Below are 18203 nucleotides of genomic sequence, written 5' to 3' on the forward strand. Positions count from 1 at the left end.
AAGATATTTAAATTATATAAATTGAAAAAGTAAATAAAGAAAAAAACACAAAATATATAAAAATTACACAAAAAATTAAAAGATAAAAAAAAAAAAAAAAAAAAAAAAAAAAAAAAAAGACATATCTAATTTTCTTAGTTAAATGCTTTGCATTGTAAATGTATATAATTAGTTTCTTATCCAGCTCATTTTCCTGAAAATTTGGAAGGTGTGAGCTCCAGAGACCTGATATGGAGTCATTGTGCTCATTTAAGTTTTCTTCTTGATATATTCTAAAATCTCTCTTAATTTTTCCTCTGTACTTACATTTCTGTCTCTACCTCTTACTCATGTCTCCCTATGTATTCCTTTATAAAATAATCTTTGAATCACCAGGAACTGGAGGGTAACACCCTATTATATGGCAGTTCCTATTTCAAACACTTAGAGCCATTGTCCATACAAATACCCTCCTACCTGCCAGACCACACATCTTGATGTTAGACGCAGAAAATAGGTCTATTGCAGCTCATGCTGACATCTCTCTAGAAGCAGTCGGCTTTCACAGCCAGTCTTCAGGGAGGTTTAAAAAAAAATGCAGATAACCCCGCTGGTGCTTTGGTATTCTGCCTTCAGTTCCTCATGCGTCCTGCCTGTTCTTCTACAAAGTGTAATTTCAACTCCACCGCCTTCTCTTAAGTGTTCTCTTTTGCTTGGCCTCACATCAGAACACCATCTAATCTAGCCCAGAGATTTTTCATTAGGTTTCATTACAGGAAGTTACGGTTTTTGTTCCATGGCGGTGCTCAACATAGAGAGTTTTCACTGACACTATTTCGAGAAATTAAGTGATTCGAAGTGCAGCCGTAGTGGCATCTGTTACAATGTCAGATTTTTAAGCCAAATAAAACTGAAAAGTCATACTTGGAAATCCGAGCGTGCTGAAAGGTTCAAATACACTTTATTAAGATAATAACGGTGATAACAATAGTAATATCAAACAAGAGCAGAAACTGCATATTCTGCAAAAAAAATCTATTCTTGCATTCATTCCTTCAATAAATATTTTATTATGTACCTGCTGTGTGCCAGGCCCTGTGCAAGGCACTGATATCAAAGGGAAATAAAAACAAATTTCTTGTGTCCTTCTTTGAAAATTGGATATACCAGTGAAGGGATATTTTATAATATTTGGCTTAATCATATATCAAAGGCTTATACATTCTTCTACATAAAGGAAAGTAAACATTGATGACTGTGGAATGACACACACATAACTTAAATCAAATTTTAGTTACTTGGCTGACCTCAGCTGTCCACTGTGTCTTCCTTAGGACGAGTCTCAGAATATTTTCAAATCCAAAGACCACAGATCCTATTTCAAAGTGTGTGCTGACCAGTGTAATACTGTAGTAAAGTTCTCCTAAGTAGGGAAGTGACATTACACTTCACACATAAAGCAAAACCACCTCAATATTCGATTTCATGATATGTCTTCTTCCCTTCATTTCCTCTACTGGGCTGTCTATGCTTAGAACCCTCAGTCGTGCTTTCCTTGTCTCTGTGTCTCTCTCTTACTTTTTATTCCCACGCCATCCACCCTCCACTCCCCTAGTTTCCCTGCCTTCACGCCTCCTGCATCTCTCCGCTTCATCCTTCCTTGCTGGGTTCTACCATAGTGTTGAGGGAACCCCTTTCCTCGTGTAGAGTGCCGCGCCTTGCTTTCTGTTTCTTTGTTTAGCATCCATGTTCCCATAGTCTCCCCATTCAGCACAAAAAGCATCTTTCTTGCACCTCAACATTCTTTGAAGATAGACGAGGGCTTCTCCTATAAATATGGTTCTTTTTTCTTCTTTCTTATCATTATTCTTTTTATCATCTCCATTTTTTAAAAAATTAAAATAAAATTTGTTGAATCTACGTTATCCTATGAGTAACTAGTTTTTTAAGTGGCAGCATAATTTAAAAAATCGTAGTAAAATTAGCCAGGCATGGTGGTGCATGCCTGTAGTCCCTGCTACTTGGGAGGCTGAAGCAGGAGGATTGCTTGAGCCCAGGACTGTGAGGCTACAGGAAGGTGTGACTGCACCACTGCACTCCAATCTGGGTGACAGAGCGAGACCCTCTTTTCTTAAAATCACAGGAAATCTCATATTAAATTGGAAACCTATGATGCCCCTTTGCTCAGATCTAGTTGTTATTTACAAGAGAGACAATCATTTTAGGAATATGATTATAGATCTATGAAAAATTTTAACTGAAATTATTTGGTGTTTACAGTCAAAAATGCAAAAAAATTCTCTAAAATGCATTCCTGATAAACACCAAGTTAATATTTTTCTTAGTAAAATATCAATCAAGTAAGCATTGAATGCAAAGCATATTTTTGTAAACTGAATGTTAGAAAGTACCTTTTTTATTAGTTTTAAAAGTAACTATGGGTTTTTCATTTACTCTAAATTAACCCTCACAATTTTTGAAATAATGCAAAAACTATAGCACACTTAGTTTGCTAAGTTAACTTGTATTAAATTGAACACTACAATCTAATACAACAAAGATATTTTTATTTCCCTAAAGAGACATGCTTTTTGCATTTTCTAAGACGTATTTTGAGATTTAACAAACTTCTGGTGTGGATAGAAACAAGATGGTTTCATTGTACTGTCAAGTATTAAAAAAAAAAAGAAACGGTAAATAACTCTAACCAAGCTCTGTGTGTGTGTGTGTGTGTGTGTGTGTTTTGTTTGTTTGTTTGTTTTTTCACAGCTGGAATACTAGTTTTTATTACAGCTCAACTGGCATTGCAAATTAAAATTCATCTGTTTGTTAAACTACTACTTAAAATGGCTTCCACCAACTGTTACAGTTGAATATTATGTTGTCATTTATGCATTTAGTGGGAATGGTTCAATAGCATGAATATTTAAAAACAAGTACACGGAAAGTACTTTTTTCCCTATTGGTTTTCAATAGTTTACTAACTGAATTACGTTTTGAGTTGTTGGTCAAACGTGGCTTAATTTTCACTGGTGATTAAGGCAGATGTCGACTGAATTAATTAAATGGTCTTTATAGGTACATTACAGCTATAATTCCTACTTATAGCTAAACAACTCTATTTTGTTATTACTTCTCTGTTACATTACCTTAGATTTGCCACTTATAGAAACTAAGGGATTCCGCAGTGACAATTCAGCCTACCCCATGTACTAAGTGACACATTATTAACAACACACATGCTCAAAAATCCTTTTCTTCTATGTGTGTTTTAACATTGAACATTGATTTTTTATTGAATGCAAAAGCCTGCAGACTATTTTGAATGAATTACATGTTGGCATTTGAATGTTCACTGGGATAAGGTTGTGTGTGTCTAGAGCCATCTTTATTTAATGGATTAGTAAAACAAAACAACGAAAAGCACTCCTAATGTCATAACATATTGGCATACAAAAGCAGTCCATTAGTCCTTCCTTTATTACCAATCATCCTAACTACCTCCTCTGAGAAACTTTTAATGATATTCCAGATAGGTGTAACCACATCTTCATCTAAGCTACTCTGAATGTCCTGATTCATTCTGTTCTAATTCTTACTATGATGGTTTTAAAACTTTTTTGTATGTCTGTCACAGAAGAAAGATCATGGAATGTACCCTATTCTTCATTATACCCAGAATGTCCAGTACAGGTTTTCTTACTCAGTAAGCATCCATCACTATTAAAATATTAAAGTAGGATTTTTATGGCTTGTCTGACCATAAGGAAAAATATAAAAATGCAGCTAAATTCTTCTATTTAAAACTCTCTGTTCTTAACCAACCTTGAAGTCATGTTTTAAGTTTATGTTATCGCATTCTCCACTTAAATAGCTTCTCTTTTCCTAAGATAAGAGAACTCCCTAAATGATCATTTGTTTAAAAATAAAAGTAGGCTGGGTGCAGTGGCTCACACCTGTAATCCCAGCACTTAAGGCAGATGAGGCAGGCAGATCACCTGAGGTCGGGAGTTCGAGACCAGCCTGACCAACATGGAGAAACCACACCTCACACCTCTACTAAAAATACAAAATTAGCCAGGCATGGTGGTGCATGCCTGTAATCCCAGCTACTTGGGAGGCTGAGGCGAGAGAATCTCTTGAAACTGGGAGGCAGAGGTTGCTGTGAGCTGAGATCACGCCATTGCACTCCAGTCTGGGCGACAAGAGCGAGATTCTGTCTCAAAAAAAAAAAAAAGTAAAAGTAACTTTATGTTCATTTTTTTTCTTGTGATTTTCATGCATTAACTTCAAATTAGAAGAAAATTATACCTTGTTATAAGCCCTATATCGAGAAAAAGGACTTAGATTCAAAGACAGAGGGTCACAATTTTGCTTTAGAAAATAAGAATGTGGTTACAATTAACCATTATTTTTGCAGGGTCATCAAAATTGTAATTCGTCTACTATTTTATAGAACAAAGAAATTCTGTCTCATTATGTAGATTGTTTCTTAAAGGATCAGATTCTTCATAAGCACTTAACACTGAGTAGGGTACAATACATGTCTAATTTATAACCCATTCATTTGCAAGTGTTTTATCCTACCATACACCAAAAAAGATGACAAGAAAAGAGGAGAAATCTTTGTGATAGTTTTATAGCCACCAGTAAAAAAAATGTTAACCTTTTCTTTCTTTAATATCCCACTAGAACGACATTTTTACCCAGCATGATCTCTTCAGCTATGTTAATTATATTGTACATTGTAAATTCCCAGGAAAATACGCATTGGGTGTCTTTAGCAAAACGCCATCTGACTGACACTTTGCTGTGTAGTTGCCATTTAACCCTAGATAATTCGATGTAGTCTATTTGTCATAATGTTTAACATTAGGGAAATTGAACAATCCAAAAGGTAGAAGACAAACAGACGTTTACAAGGAAATAGCTGAAATCAAGAATTTTTGATGAATCTGGAACCATGGTATTTGATAGATCCAAGAAAGAAGCTTTAAGGTGATTGCTAAATAATGCTGTGTTAATGAAACTGTTAAGTAGAAGAAGATGAATAGCAGAGATTACATTTTATTTTTAAAGAGTAATATATTTGCCTTTAATTTTAGACAAATGAATTTTGCAGCATTAATGTTTTTTCTGCTAGTAGGTAAATAATTCTCTATCCATCATATTCCATCAAATAATAATTTTTAAAAAAGCAGTGGCAGTATTGCTGCTCACCACCTGGGAAATAGTGTGTTCAAACTGGTTTTTTTTCTCCTTTTTCTTCTTTTAAAACTAAAAGCAATCTGAAAATTTAGTTGCAACTTTATAACTTCATAAAGTCAGATAATCATGTCATACCTGAAAGTTAAAAATAAAGAACATTCTGTAGTTGGGACAAAAGGAAAATTATTGCCTTATTAAGGAATATAATAACTGTAGTTTCAATCCTAGGTAGAATTTTTATGTGATTATCTTTAGGGTATATTAGATAAGGATCTTCAAGTATATCCTTTGAAGTATCCTCTCTAATCTCAGTATGAATTCCTAACAAGATCTTCAAATCATTTTTTTCCTGCTATTGAAGGAAACTGTGTGTCTACATAGAGAAAGAAGAAAGTAGCGAGAGACACACACACACACACACACACACCCCAATCTTTCTTGAGAAGATAGTCAAGTATGATGCCAAAATGGCATTATTTAATAAAGAACATGTCACACTGATAGAGTGTGGGAGCAGAGGCAATAAGCATTCACCTGATTAGGGGTATAAACAATTTCACTTAAAAATAAAACTGTGGAACAGGGGAGGCGAGTGTTGAAAAGTTACCTACCTGGTACAACGTTCGCTATTTGTGTAATAGGTATACTAGAAGCCCAATCCCCACCAGTAAGCAATACACCCATGTAACAAATATGCACATGTACCTTCGGAATCTAAAATAAAATACAATTTTAAAAATAAATAAAATTAAAATTATGATGTCTTATTTTTGTTTACATTCTTCTGTAGCCTACGCGTCTCTTCTGCTATATTGCCTAACTTTTCCCAAGCCACCCCATCCCATCCAGTCATTCATTCAAACATATTTAGTGAATCTGTTTGCTACGATAGTGCTTTTCCTAATGGATCTTATAGCAGTGAAGATTTGGTAACTAATAATCAATGCACATTTACGAAAAAAAGATAGAGGGCCTCATGAAAGTTGAGAGCAAAGAGATGTGATCCAGGTGAAACGCGGAAGGAAAGGAGGCAGGTCAGAATTATTTTACCGAAAGAGGTGGGATAAAAATTGATTCTAGGCCTTACTTCATACACAGGGTATAAAGTACCTTGTACACAATGGTAGTCCTAAGTGCCTACCGAGCACTTGAAATGTAACTAGTATGAGTGAGAAACTGGATTTTTAATTGTACGTAAATTTAATTAATTTAAACAGCCATATGTGGACAACACAGTCCTAGATACACTATAATATTCATCTTCTTGCTTACATAGGGTACTTCTGTACTTGGTGGTGTGCACACCATAGTGGTGTTTTCCACAAATACAAATTTGTTTCATTAAAAATATAATACAGAAAACCGCTAATGCAAAAAAAAATAAAGGAAATAAGACAAAAATTATTATTTAAGTTCACCTAAGATTTTTTATCTTACAATTTAAATTGAGAATCTCAATTGCCATCTTGAGAGGGGAGGGAGAAGAAAGAGGATGAAAGGAGGAGGAGGAGAAACAAAAGCAAGATAAAAGGAAAAATCAGGATTCTTTAAATCCTGATAGTTTCACAGAACTTTTTTTTTCCCACTCTCGAGAGGAGACTGAGTGATAAAGACTATTTATCTAATTTGTCTTTTGCCTTCATGTACAAATTTAACTTCGTCAGAAAGTATAAAGGTTATAGAACTATGATCATGATGAATTTGAAGCATCTCTTCCCAGTAAAAGCTGTGAATATAGATTTTGCTATTACATTGTTCTGATGATGCCACCTTGAGCAGGAGGTCTCCCTGCAAATGTTTCGGATTACAATTACTCTTGTCTAGATGCGAAATGATTTTTAAGGGTCATACCTCTTTCTTCTCTGAGATACAGCTTATTATGTAAATTAAGGCCTGAATTACGCTTTTGTAAAAACAGTAACTGAGTTTTTCTACAAATTATTTTTTAAAATAGAATAAGAAAACTAATTCTTACTTAGCACAACAAGGGATAAATATAAAAGTTCAGCAATATTGTAATGCATATTAAGTTGGGTGTAACACTATGATCTCCTCTTTTAATTATGCTTATCAGCAAATTTCATAAGACCAGGAACTATTATTTAAAAAATTGTTTAAGTGAGTGGCCTTAGGGGAAAAAGTAAGTTGTTTTGTGTTCAGATGGGGAGGCGACATTAATAAAGCCTCATTTTTCTCCTGCCTGGAAGGACCCATAACATTAAGTAGCTTATATATTAACATGTTAATTATCCAAATATAGTAACTGTTAATAATTACCACTTATTTTGTTATTTCTTCATTAATAAGTTTATTGAGTTCTGTGCTAGCTGCAGAGTGTACAGGCTTCACATGAGTTTATCTTTCCTGATAAAGCTCAGGGTTTATCATAAAAGAAATAAGCCTCCATGTAAAGAGTAAAATAGCCTCAGGCACAGGCTCATTTAGAGGCACAGAGGATGGGCTCTTGCCGCAGACCAAGAAGCAGAGAAGTGAAACCTGAACTGAGCTCAGAAATTTTATGGGAGGGTGGAGGGAATAGAGAAGGGAGCTTTCTAAGCATAATAAACAAGTCATGCAAAAGAGAAGAGGAAAGAGATATTGTATTTGATTTAATCCTTGTAAGCAGTTCATTATGGCTAGAGTACAGCATATGAGGAAAATAAGAGAAAGAAATGAAGTTGATGATGTAACTGGTACCAGAAAATGAAATCCCTTGCAAGTAACACTAAAGGGCTTGATGTTTATCCTCAAAATACTGTATAGTAGACATCCTTGGTTTTGCTACCCTTGTAATATTTCCTTTAGGAAACTCTTTGTCATCTGTTCCATGAAATATTGGTAACACCATCAATCACGAGCCATGAGCATTTCAGATATTCACATTTGCAGTACACCTGGAGCCTGCTGGTAAAAGCCTCTCATACTTTTATGAGTTTGATTCATAAGCTTGATTTAAATATTCAGCTACTACTAAGATATTTAGTAACTCTGAGAATATAACCCTCAAAGGGTATGCAGTTGGAAATAATGGAACACGACATGGCAATGGTATAAGAGATATAAAGAAAATTCTTCTCAGAGTGGCATAGGATGCAACAAATAGTTTTGCTTGAGAGAGGTTTACTGCCTCACTGAGGAGGTGGCACTTAGCTGGATCTTGATGGGAAGGATGCTATCTATCATCTGTCACTTTTAATTCGAGAGTGTAAGGTATTCCAAAGAAGTATCACACACAAAAGCATCTAGGCATGAAAGAGATCCCCATTTAGGGATGCTATCTTATACGAAATGTGGAGTTCACCCAAATGTTTATAACAAGGGAATAACATGTAAATTTGTGTTTTGCAAAGGTAACTCCTGTGTGAGTATGGGAATCAACTGTAGTAAAGAGAAACTGTTGATAGGGATATATTTTTTAGTATAAATGTGAAGTACAATGAAGAAGTCACCTACTGGTTCTTTAAACTTTCCGCCTTCTTCATTTCATAAAGATAACTTGGGCTAATATTTAACAACACGGATATGTAGAACTCATTCAGAAATCCTAGTAAGTTTACTACCACAGATCAATTCTCAGTAAACTAAAACAGTGGCAGATTTAATGATGAAGAGGCTGAATTACTGACATTTTTAAGTTTGTTGAATTGAAGATTCGTTCAGTTTTTTTCCAATATTTTAATCACTCACTAGGTATTAAACATTTTCCTAAATGCTGGGGACACAAATGTAATAAGTGATGACCTTTTTCTCTAATAGTTTTGTGGCCTAAATTTCATTTTTCTCCCAATCTGGTCTATAAACAACCTACATCAGAATCACCTGAGGGTCTTGATAAAATTACACATTCCTGGGCCCTAACACTGGCCAAACAAATCAAAATCTTGGCAGAGGGAGGAAGGATTGGAATCTGTAGGTACCTAGTAGGTCTAACACATGCTAAGTTAAAGAATGATTAGTTTAACCTGATGACAGACAGGCTTAGGGGGTGAATATACTGAGGTGCCAATGTTGTCACAAGTAGGGCTTACAAAAAATAGGTAGATGGTGAGTCTATGAACTGAAATTGAGATTACAGGAGACAGCTTCATCATTGTGAAAAGCTAACATGTTATGAAGTATTCTCAAGTAGGTTAATCAAGAGGGCTCCCAGAAATAGATATTTGTCACTTTAGAAAGTGAAAATAAATATTTGGGTGTCATCAACACAGAGTAGCATTGAGACCATGGAGCTTGGTAATATTACCTAGGAAGAATGTTCCTGAGTACAGTATAATTAAAAAGTAATAATAATACATTTTTAAAAGAAACAGAAAAACATAGAGTTCAAAAACAAGCAGAAACCATAAAGTAGTCAGAAGCAAGTAGAAGTAAATAAGGCATTTTCAAAGTTATATAACTCAACATTTGATGAGTTAGTTTGTCCTCAGCCCTGGTCAGATTAAGAGGCTCCACTGAGGGCACAAGCATGCTATTCTCTGCCATATATTCCATCCTTTTTGTTGGCTTTGTTACTTATCATGTTCTCTTCTGCAGGCCCCACGAGGCTTCCACCACTTCCAGATCTCATATTCCTCAGGTTGTCAGCCCTTGTGGAGAGAGGAGCTACTCCCTCCCAGCGATTAAAACAAGCTCTGGCCCTATCTGTTGTTGGTCAATTGTATTAATACCTGCACATCAAAAAATTACTAGGACTAGGGAAGTAAAATATGCTGGTTGGCTTAAGTCCCTCAGAGCTCACGACAGGGCAGAGGATGGGGTTAATTTCCCCATGGCCACCACCATGATTCCCAAATCCTATGACCTGAGATTCAGAAAGAGGAGAGACTTCAAAGAAAATGTGTAATAGCCTTAGGAAGTAGAAATGGAAATTAAGCAACCAAATATAACAAAAATGTCAACTTCATTGGGTATTAAAGTCATGCTCACAGCTCATTATTTAAGAAATATAACTTCCTCGTCTTTTGAAGATCATGATATCACTTTTCTGTCTTCAGTCTCCCTATTGCTCTCCCACTCCCTATTATTCATCAAAGATCAGTGGTTTGGCAATATAATTTCCTACTTATTTCAGTACCCTGGGAAGTCACAAATCCTGACTGGGGTCCTTGAACTCATTTAAGACCTCTATTTTGGTGTCATTATTATGTATACACACATCTGACTGTGAGATGCATTAAATATAACTACTCATTTCCATAATCATTCAAAGTTTTGCATTGTGCTAAATAAGACTTGGGGATTTTTTTTTTAACTTCCCTCTATGCTTTGTCCATGGAAGAATGGTGCTGAAAGGGCAGCCTTAGATAATTCACATAGCTAAAGGTCATGAAGTCGGAAAAGGAAGAATGATAGAGCTGCTCATAAAAGTAGGCAAGTGATATTAAGTTGAGGCTATTTGAATTTAAAGAAATTGAATAATGAATAGAAAGAAAGAGAAAATTTGATAGAAAATGCATATATACATACCTTCAATGTTGGAATATTGTGGAGTTATTAAAAAATAAAGTTCATTAAAAAGAAGAGAGTATATATATTTATAGTCACAGAAAAATATTGGATAGCAATGTACTAAAATTGTAAAAAAATTATATTATATATCTTTTATTCTTTATTTTCCAAATTTTCTCTACTAAGCATATATTTTCTCAAGATTAAATCAAAAGAAGATAAATATCTAGTTGATTTTTATTCTCATCCACTCTTTCTAAAAAATAAATTTTATTGCTTAATCTCAGATTTTCCTTTTAAACAAAAACGCATGAAATCACAGAGCCATATCTCCAGGTTTTCTGTACATAGAATCATAGAATGCATAGTGCAGACTTCTTTGTTTTCCAATAACCCAGGAACTTTACCTATCCAGAAAATGTCTGTGAAGCTAGGGAGAAGTTACAACATAAAACCATTGTGAAGTATGACGAATGCTGTTATACGGAAGCAGTACATGTCAAAAATATTATTGACTTTGGAAGAAAATGATTAAATAAATACAATGTGTTATTTTTCCCTGCAACAACGTTATCAAGAAACTTTATGCCTTATTTTCAGTGACTACTACCACCACCAACAAAAAGACAATAACTGAAAAATCACATACAAGCCAATTCTAAATGAAAAGAAGCAGTATTTTCATTTAATTACATGATATGCCTGATCTGGGCATCAACTGAATTAACCTCCTCATTGATACCCTTGCCTCTCATTGCCCAATCTCTTCTCTTCTGCAGTTCAACACATTCACCACTCTTCTGCCAGACCAATGTTTCTGAATAATTGTTTTTTCACTGTCAACTTCCTAAGAATAGCTTTTAGACATTTTTCCCTAATTGTCTCTCATGACATTTTAATACTGCAGGCATATTATGTATCTATTCACTTACGGCTTATATATCTATGCTTTATACATAGCAAGATTAAGATTTTTCCTTTCCCAATAACCAATTTTCACACCCTTGCCGGTGACATCATCCACATTGAGAATGCACGACATCACCTACACTGAAAAAAATTGACTGTTTCTCAAAGGACGGACTACTGATGTTTGGAGACATGTAATTGTTCACTCTGCAGGACCAATCCACAAATTTCAGGACCCTTAGCTTCCTTGAATCTTACCAAGTAATTATCAGTAGTATTTCTAGTCATTGTGATAACAAAAAAACACTTCCTAAGAAAAGAGACAAAGTTTCCTTACAGAAGAATTTCAAATAATACATGTAGATACTCCTTATTTAGGAGGAGAATCTTTATCCCTCCCCTCCCAACGGTGGGCTGGATGTATGACGGACTTCCAATTAAGAGTAGGGAAACTAAAAAAAGGTAAGGTTACCACGGAGGGACCTACAAATGCCATCTTAACCATGTGATAAAGTTTAACATCCCCAGTGATGATATGAAAATATAATGGAGCCCCAGATAGGATGTGACAAGAAGAGCACATTGCATCTGTAATATTCTTTCAAAATAGCCATAAACTTGGTCTAACTAAGACAGAAATCTTAGAAAAATCCAAACTGAGGAACAAGCTATAAAATTTCTGATCAGCACTCCCCAAACTGTCAAGGTCACAAATAACAACAACAACAAAAAACTGAGTAATGTCACAGACCAGAGGGCACTAAAGAGACATGACCATTTAATGCAAGTGACATCCTAATTTGATCCTGGAAACAAAAAGATGACATTAATGGAAAAACTGGTGGCATTCAATTAATGTCTGGAATTTAGTTAATTGTAACGAACCAATGTTAGTTTTGAAAAATGAGCTATAGTAATGTAAGATGTTTAACAATGGGGGAAAATTGAGTGAGTAGTACATGGAACTGTCTCTACTAGCATTATAGTTGTGGGGTTATTTTGAAATCTGAAATTATTCCAAAATAAAAAAGTTTATGTATAAAATGCCTTGCAAACACACACACACATGCAAGCACACACACACTGCCAAACTCTGAACAACAGTGCTCTGGGTTGAGAAGCCTGTTAGGCTAACCTTTTTAAAATGCACATCCAATCATGTCACTGCCCTGCCAAAATTCTTAAATGGCCATCTCCCCAGAACACTGATCATGGAAGACCTTCATTACGTGGCTTTTGATGACCTTTCCAAGCTCATCTTCCTCCACTGCACCTCAGGTGCCCTTCACTAGCCCCAGCCCCTTTTATTTCTCCAAGTGCATCTATTGTTTCATGCTTCCATACCTTCACATTACCTACTATCGTGATAGGAGACATCATTTAGAAATGGATTACAGTGAAGATTTGTCTGAGTTTAAGAAAGATTACATAGGCCAACGAGAATGGCTGTTGGTGTTTACTTTAGTTATTCCCTGCTACCTGCAATAGTCATCCTGTCTGACTGAAACTTTTCATCAAAGATCTGGTCACGTAGATTATTGCTTGCTTGAAAAATGGCCTGTGGTGTCCTAGGAATAAACTAGAGATGAAGCAGTCCATAGTACATGCAGTATCAGGCTTCCCAATTCTATCTCTCAGCTATGTTCATAGCAAAACTTTGACAGATGGCTCTCAGAAGTAATACATTTATTTTAAGCATTTGATTGTTGTGATAATGATAGGATAATAACGATGAACATGGGTTTAATCTCTGAGTAGATTGGAGCTAAAACATAACTTGTGTGAGAAATAATAGGAGGGTTTGGTTTTGTTTGTTTTAAGGGCATTATTTAGTAAAATATATAGGTTTATTATCTTTGCATCCTCTTTGATCCAAAAAGAATTTAAATCTCCATGGATTCAATGAAAGATTCATAATGAAAGAGTACCAAAACAGGACTGATCGCCTGGCTATGATTTTTTGAAGTAGAATTTCAACACGGGTCCTATGGCTTTAATAAATAATGCTCTTGCACTGTCACTCTTTGATTTTCCCAAACTAATTCCATTTAAATAAATACCTAGTTAAATAAAAGTTAATATTCATAAGCCAGGGGATTGCTTGTTGTTTGCAAATACTAAAGTATATTTCAATGAAATATTAAAGCCTAACTTTTGAAACACTTGTTTACATTTCCTTCTCAGACTGTCAAATGTGTAAAATTATTGAGCATCCATGTCTAGCTATGGAGAAGTCCTTTTTCCAAGCTGCTAAAAGACAGAAGGCAAAGAGGATGAAGCAGGTGAGTGTGTGTTGACTCTAGATGAAGATGAGGCATCATTAAATGACGAGTTTCATTTCAGGGCCATGAGAGTTTAGTTATTTCAACCAATATTAAGATTGCTGATAACCATTTTTCCTGGATGATTCGTGTCAGAAGCATAAAAGAACAGCAAGAGAACAAGATTCAGATTTCTAGGGAAAAAATGTAGAATTGCTACCTCCTAGTATCAGTAGACTCACATTTCACATCAGAGGTAGGAATTTACTCGCCCAGCTAGTGTCGCCGAAGCTAAGAACCCCATTAGAAACTGACTAGAAAGGCAACTGCTATTTCTCTATGTATCCAGCTTGTCTCTGTCAAGATTCTGTATTCTTAACTTAATTAGCCAGGAATTTCTAGTTCTGCCAATCTGTAGCCATAATACCACTGTACCAGAAAACAACATAAAAAAAGAAAAGAGAAAATTGGTGGCAGCAATCTTTCATTAGAAACTGCTTTAACTAGAAATATGAAAATAAGAGTTGTAATATACAAAGCTCCTCTTTTAACATTGGCAGAGTAGCATGTATTAGATTAATCATCTGATAATTAATATAAAATCTTGACCCTCTCTTTAAAAACACAGTAATTATACAAATGCACTGGAAAAAGAAAAAGCCAGAAACTGGAGGAAAAAAGGAAACTGCCCTCAGTAAATTTCATGTTTCCATGGCCTGAGTATACTTTCCAGTCTAGCCAGACTGTATATTTACAACTTCAGCAGAAATCTGTAGTCTTATTTCCTTCCTTCCTTCCTTCCTTCCTTCCTTCCTTCCCTCCTTCCTTTCTCCTTCCTTCCTTCCTTCCCTCCTTCCTTCCTTCCTCCTTCCTTTCTTTTTCTTTCGACAGAGTTTTGCTCTCATCTCCCAGGCTGGAGTGCAATGGTGTGATCTTTGCTCACTACAACCTCTGCCTTCCCAGTTCAAACAATTCTCCTGCCTCAGCCTCCCGAGTAGCTGGGATTACAGGCACACCATGCCTGGCTAAGTTTTGTATTTTTAGTAGAGACAGGGTTTTGCCATGTTGGCCAGGCTGGTCTCAAACTCCTGATATCAAGTGATCCACCCATCTCGGCCTCCTAAAGTGCTAGGATTACAGGCATGAGCCACCGCACCCGGCCTATCTGTAGTCTTCTTGTCTTGAGAGGTGAAAGCATGAAATGTGAAGCTGCCAGAGTGTGTGGAGCATAAGAGGAAAATCATAGAATGGAGTGAACTACAGAGGAGGATCTTCAGTGTTTACTTAAAAGCTCTATGCAAATTCCTGGCAAAGTGCTGAAACTAGGCGTAGTAACCATAGAAGATGCCCCTTTGATTTTTTTTTTTGGCAAAAGACGCACCTGGGACACAGGGCAAAGAAGGGATGGAACTTCAGATATTTCATCTGCTGCCCACCTCAGACAGGGAACTGTTTGGATATGGAGTCCAGCCATGTTAAATAACTTCTAAAAGGAGTCAGGTGATCTGCCCATCTTGGCTTCCCAAAGTGCTGGGATTACATGTGTGAGCCACCACCCCTGACTCCAAGATGCTAATTTTAAAAAGCACAAAACTCAAGCTGGGTGTAGTGGCATGCACCTTTAGTCACGGATACTCAGGAGGCTCAAGAAGGAGGATCCTCTTGAGTCCAGGAGTTTGAGTCCAGCCTGGACAACATAGTGAGACCCATCTCTAAATAAAAAAACAAAAAATTCATCAAGCACCACACGCAATGAATACAAAAAGAATTATGTGTGAATACACAAAAGAGTTGAAAATCAAGGGTAAAGGGAAGATCTCGACAGCCATGACAGAAGTAAAATCACATTACATGTGTGCAAAGAAAGATATGAAATATGACTGACTTCTCATCAGAAATTATATAGAAGCTCTAGGCCGGGCGTAGTGGCTCACGCCTGTAATCCCAACACTTTGGGAGGCCGGCAGATCACAAGGTCAAGAGATCGAGACCATCATGGTCAAGATGGTGAAACCCCGTCTCTACTAAAAATACAAAAATTAGCTGGGCACGGTGGCACACACCTGTAGTCCAGGAGAATTGCTTGAACCCAGGAGGTTGCTGTGAGCCAAGATCGTGCCACTGCACTCCAACCTAGTGACAGAGTGAGACTCCGTCTTAAAAATAAATAAATAAAAAATAAAGAGAGAATACATAGAAGCTATAATGTAATGGAACAATATCTTCACAGTGTTGAAAGGGGGAAAACACCTGTCAAGACAAAATTCTAGATCTTGAAAATACACTGTCTCAAAATTAAAGAAAGTTATAGCCATTTTACCATAAGTAGAGAATTCGTCACCAACAGACCTGCACTACAAGAAACACTAAAGAACAATCTTCTGACTGAAGGGAAATGACACCACTAGAAATATGGATGTAAGGGAAAAAATATATAAAGAATACCAGGAAAGGTAAGTAAGTATGTAAATGTAAAAGACAATATGTGCTACCTTTTCTTAATTACTAGATGAGATATCTGCCTGCTAATTACTATGAGAAATATAAATCCCACCATAGTATGGGGTTTATAAAATGTTAGAATACTGTATATGAAAATCACAGCACAAAGAATGGGGCACAAATAGAACTAGACTGTTACACTGTCGTTTGCATTTAATATTACAGCACAACGTTAAGTCTGAGTGGACTATATTAGTTAAGGACAAATATTTTAAGCAACCACTTAAACAATTATGCAAAGTTACGCACGTTTGAAGCCATTCAACAATCACCTCAAATAATAAAAGTGAAATTAAAACTATTAATATCAAAATTATGATTTATAATAAGTGGTAACTATGCATCAGATACTGCACTAAGTTCTCAGGTGTCCTTATTAAAATAAAGAGCAAGGAAATGAAATAGTGACTAAATGGAAGAACACGACAGAGAAGACGTGCTTGCTCTCATTCTGAAACAGTCATTCAGGACATGATGAAAAGTCCACCAACACGTATCTAATCTACAGATTCCTATGGCAGGAAATAAGATCAACAAGAGAAACCAAACTGCCATCACCTATGCCACGAGAAGGAAATTGATTAGTTGAAGAATATAACTTTTTTTCCTGCCAATATTTCAGATTTTAGAAGAAAAAGAGTAGCAGTTGGGGAAGCAAAAGAGTCAATCGATGTGATTTAGATTTCTGGAGATAACCTCAGATTCTCCACAAAAATGCGTTTGGGAAAGAATATGGCAAATCTTTTTCTAGAATGGAAAGAGTGGTTTGAGCCCAGTTTTACTGATAGGACAAGAGGTGTACAAAGTAAATACAAAGCTACATACCACAGAATTACAAGAATGACATGAATAAAAATATAGAGCTGAATATAGGTGATTGTTTGTATAATAAAAACATCAGAAAAAAAAATTGAGAAGTTGGCCGGGCGCGGTGGCTCAAGCCTGTAATCCCAGCACTTTGGGAGGCCGAGACGGGCGGATCACAAGGTCAGGAGATCGAGACCATCCTGGCTAACACGGTGAAACCCCGCCTCTACTAAAAATACAAAAAACTAGTCAAGCAGGTGGCGGGCGCCTCTGTAGTCCCAGCTACTCTGGAGGCTGAGGCAGGGGAGAACGGGCTTCAACACAGGAGGCGGAGCTTGCAGTGAGCTGAGATCCTGCCACTGCACTCCAGCTCATGACAGAGCGAGACTGCCTCAAAAAAAAAAAAAAAAAAAAAAATTGAGAAGTCTAGTGATACAGTTTGAGTCTTTGTTCCCACCCGAATCTCACCTTGAATTGTAATCTCCATGATCCCCAGGTGTCAAGGATGGGACCAGGTGGAGGTAATTGGATCATGGGGGTGATATCCCTCATGCTGTTCTTGTGATAGTGAATGAGTTCTCACAAGATCTGATGGTTTTATAAGTATCTGAGATTTCCCCTGCTTGCACTCCCTCCATCCTGCCACCCTGTGAAGAAGGTGGCTGCTCCTCCTTTGCTTTCCGTCATGATTGTAAATTTCCTATGGCCTCCCCAATAGTGCAGAACTGTGAGTCAATTAAACCTCCTTCTTTTTAAATTACCCAGTCTCAGGTTATTTCTTCATAACAGTGTGAAAATGGACTAATGCAACAAGCAAAAATGAGTCATAACCCGAGATAGCACTACATCAGTATAGAATTTCGAATAAAGTGAACCTGATATTTTAATATAGGCTGGTATAGTATATCTCCCTCCTACCTATTCAACATAATATATCTCTCCTCCCTACCTTATTATATATATACTACAATATATAACATAATATATCTCTCCCTCCCCTACCTTATTATATATATAACATAATATATAACATAATATATCTCTCCCTCCCCTACCTTATTATATATATAACATAATATATAACATAAT

General features: G+C 36.1%; 1 long non-coding RNA gene across 2 annotated transcripts in view; it reads right to left on the reverse strand.

Moving 5' to 3' along the window:
• The window catches only part of LOC103880484, a 190096-nt gene that overhangs the window by 22575 nt on the left and 149318 nt on the right, over positions 1-18203 (reverse strand). The gene's annotated exons all lie outside the window — the stretch shown is intronic.

The sequence above is a fragment of the Papio anubis genome, chromosome 18 (genome assembly GCF_008728515.1).
Source record: "Papio anubis isolate 15944 chromosome 18, Panubis1.0, whole genome shotgun sequence".
Taxonomy (NCBI): domain Eukaryota; kingdom Metazoa; phylum Chordata; class Mammalia; order Primates; family Cercopithecidae; genus Papio; species Papio anubis.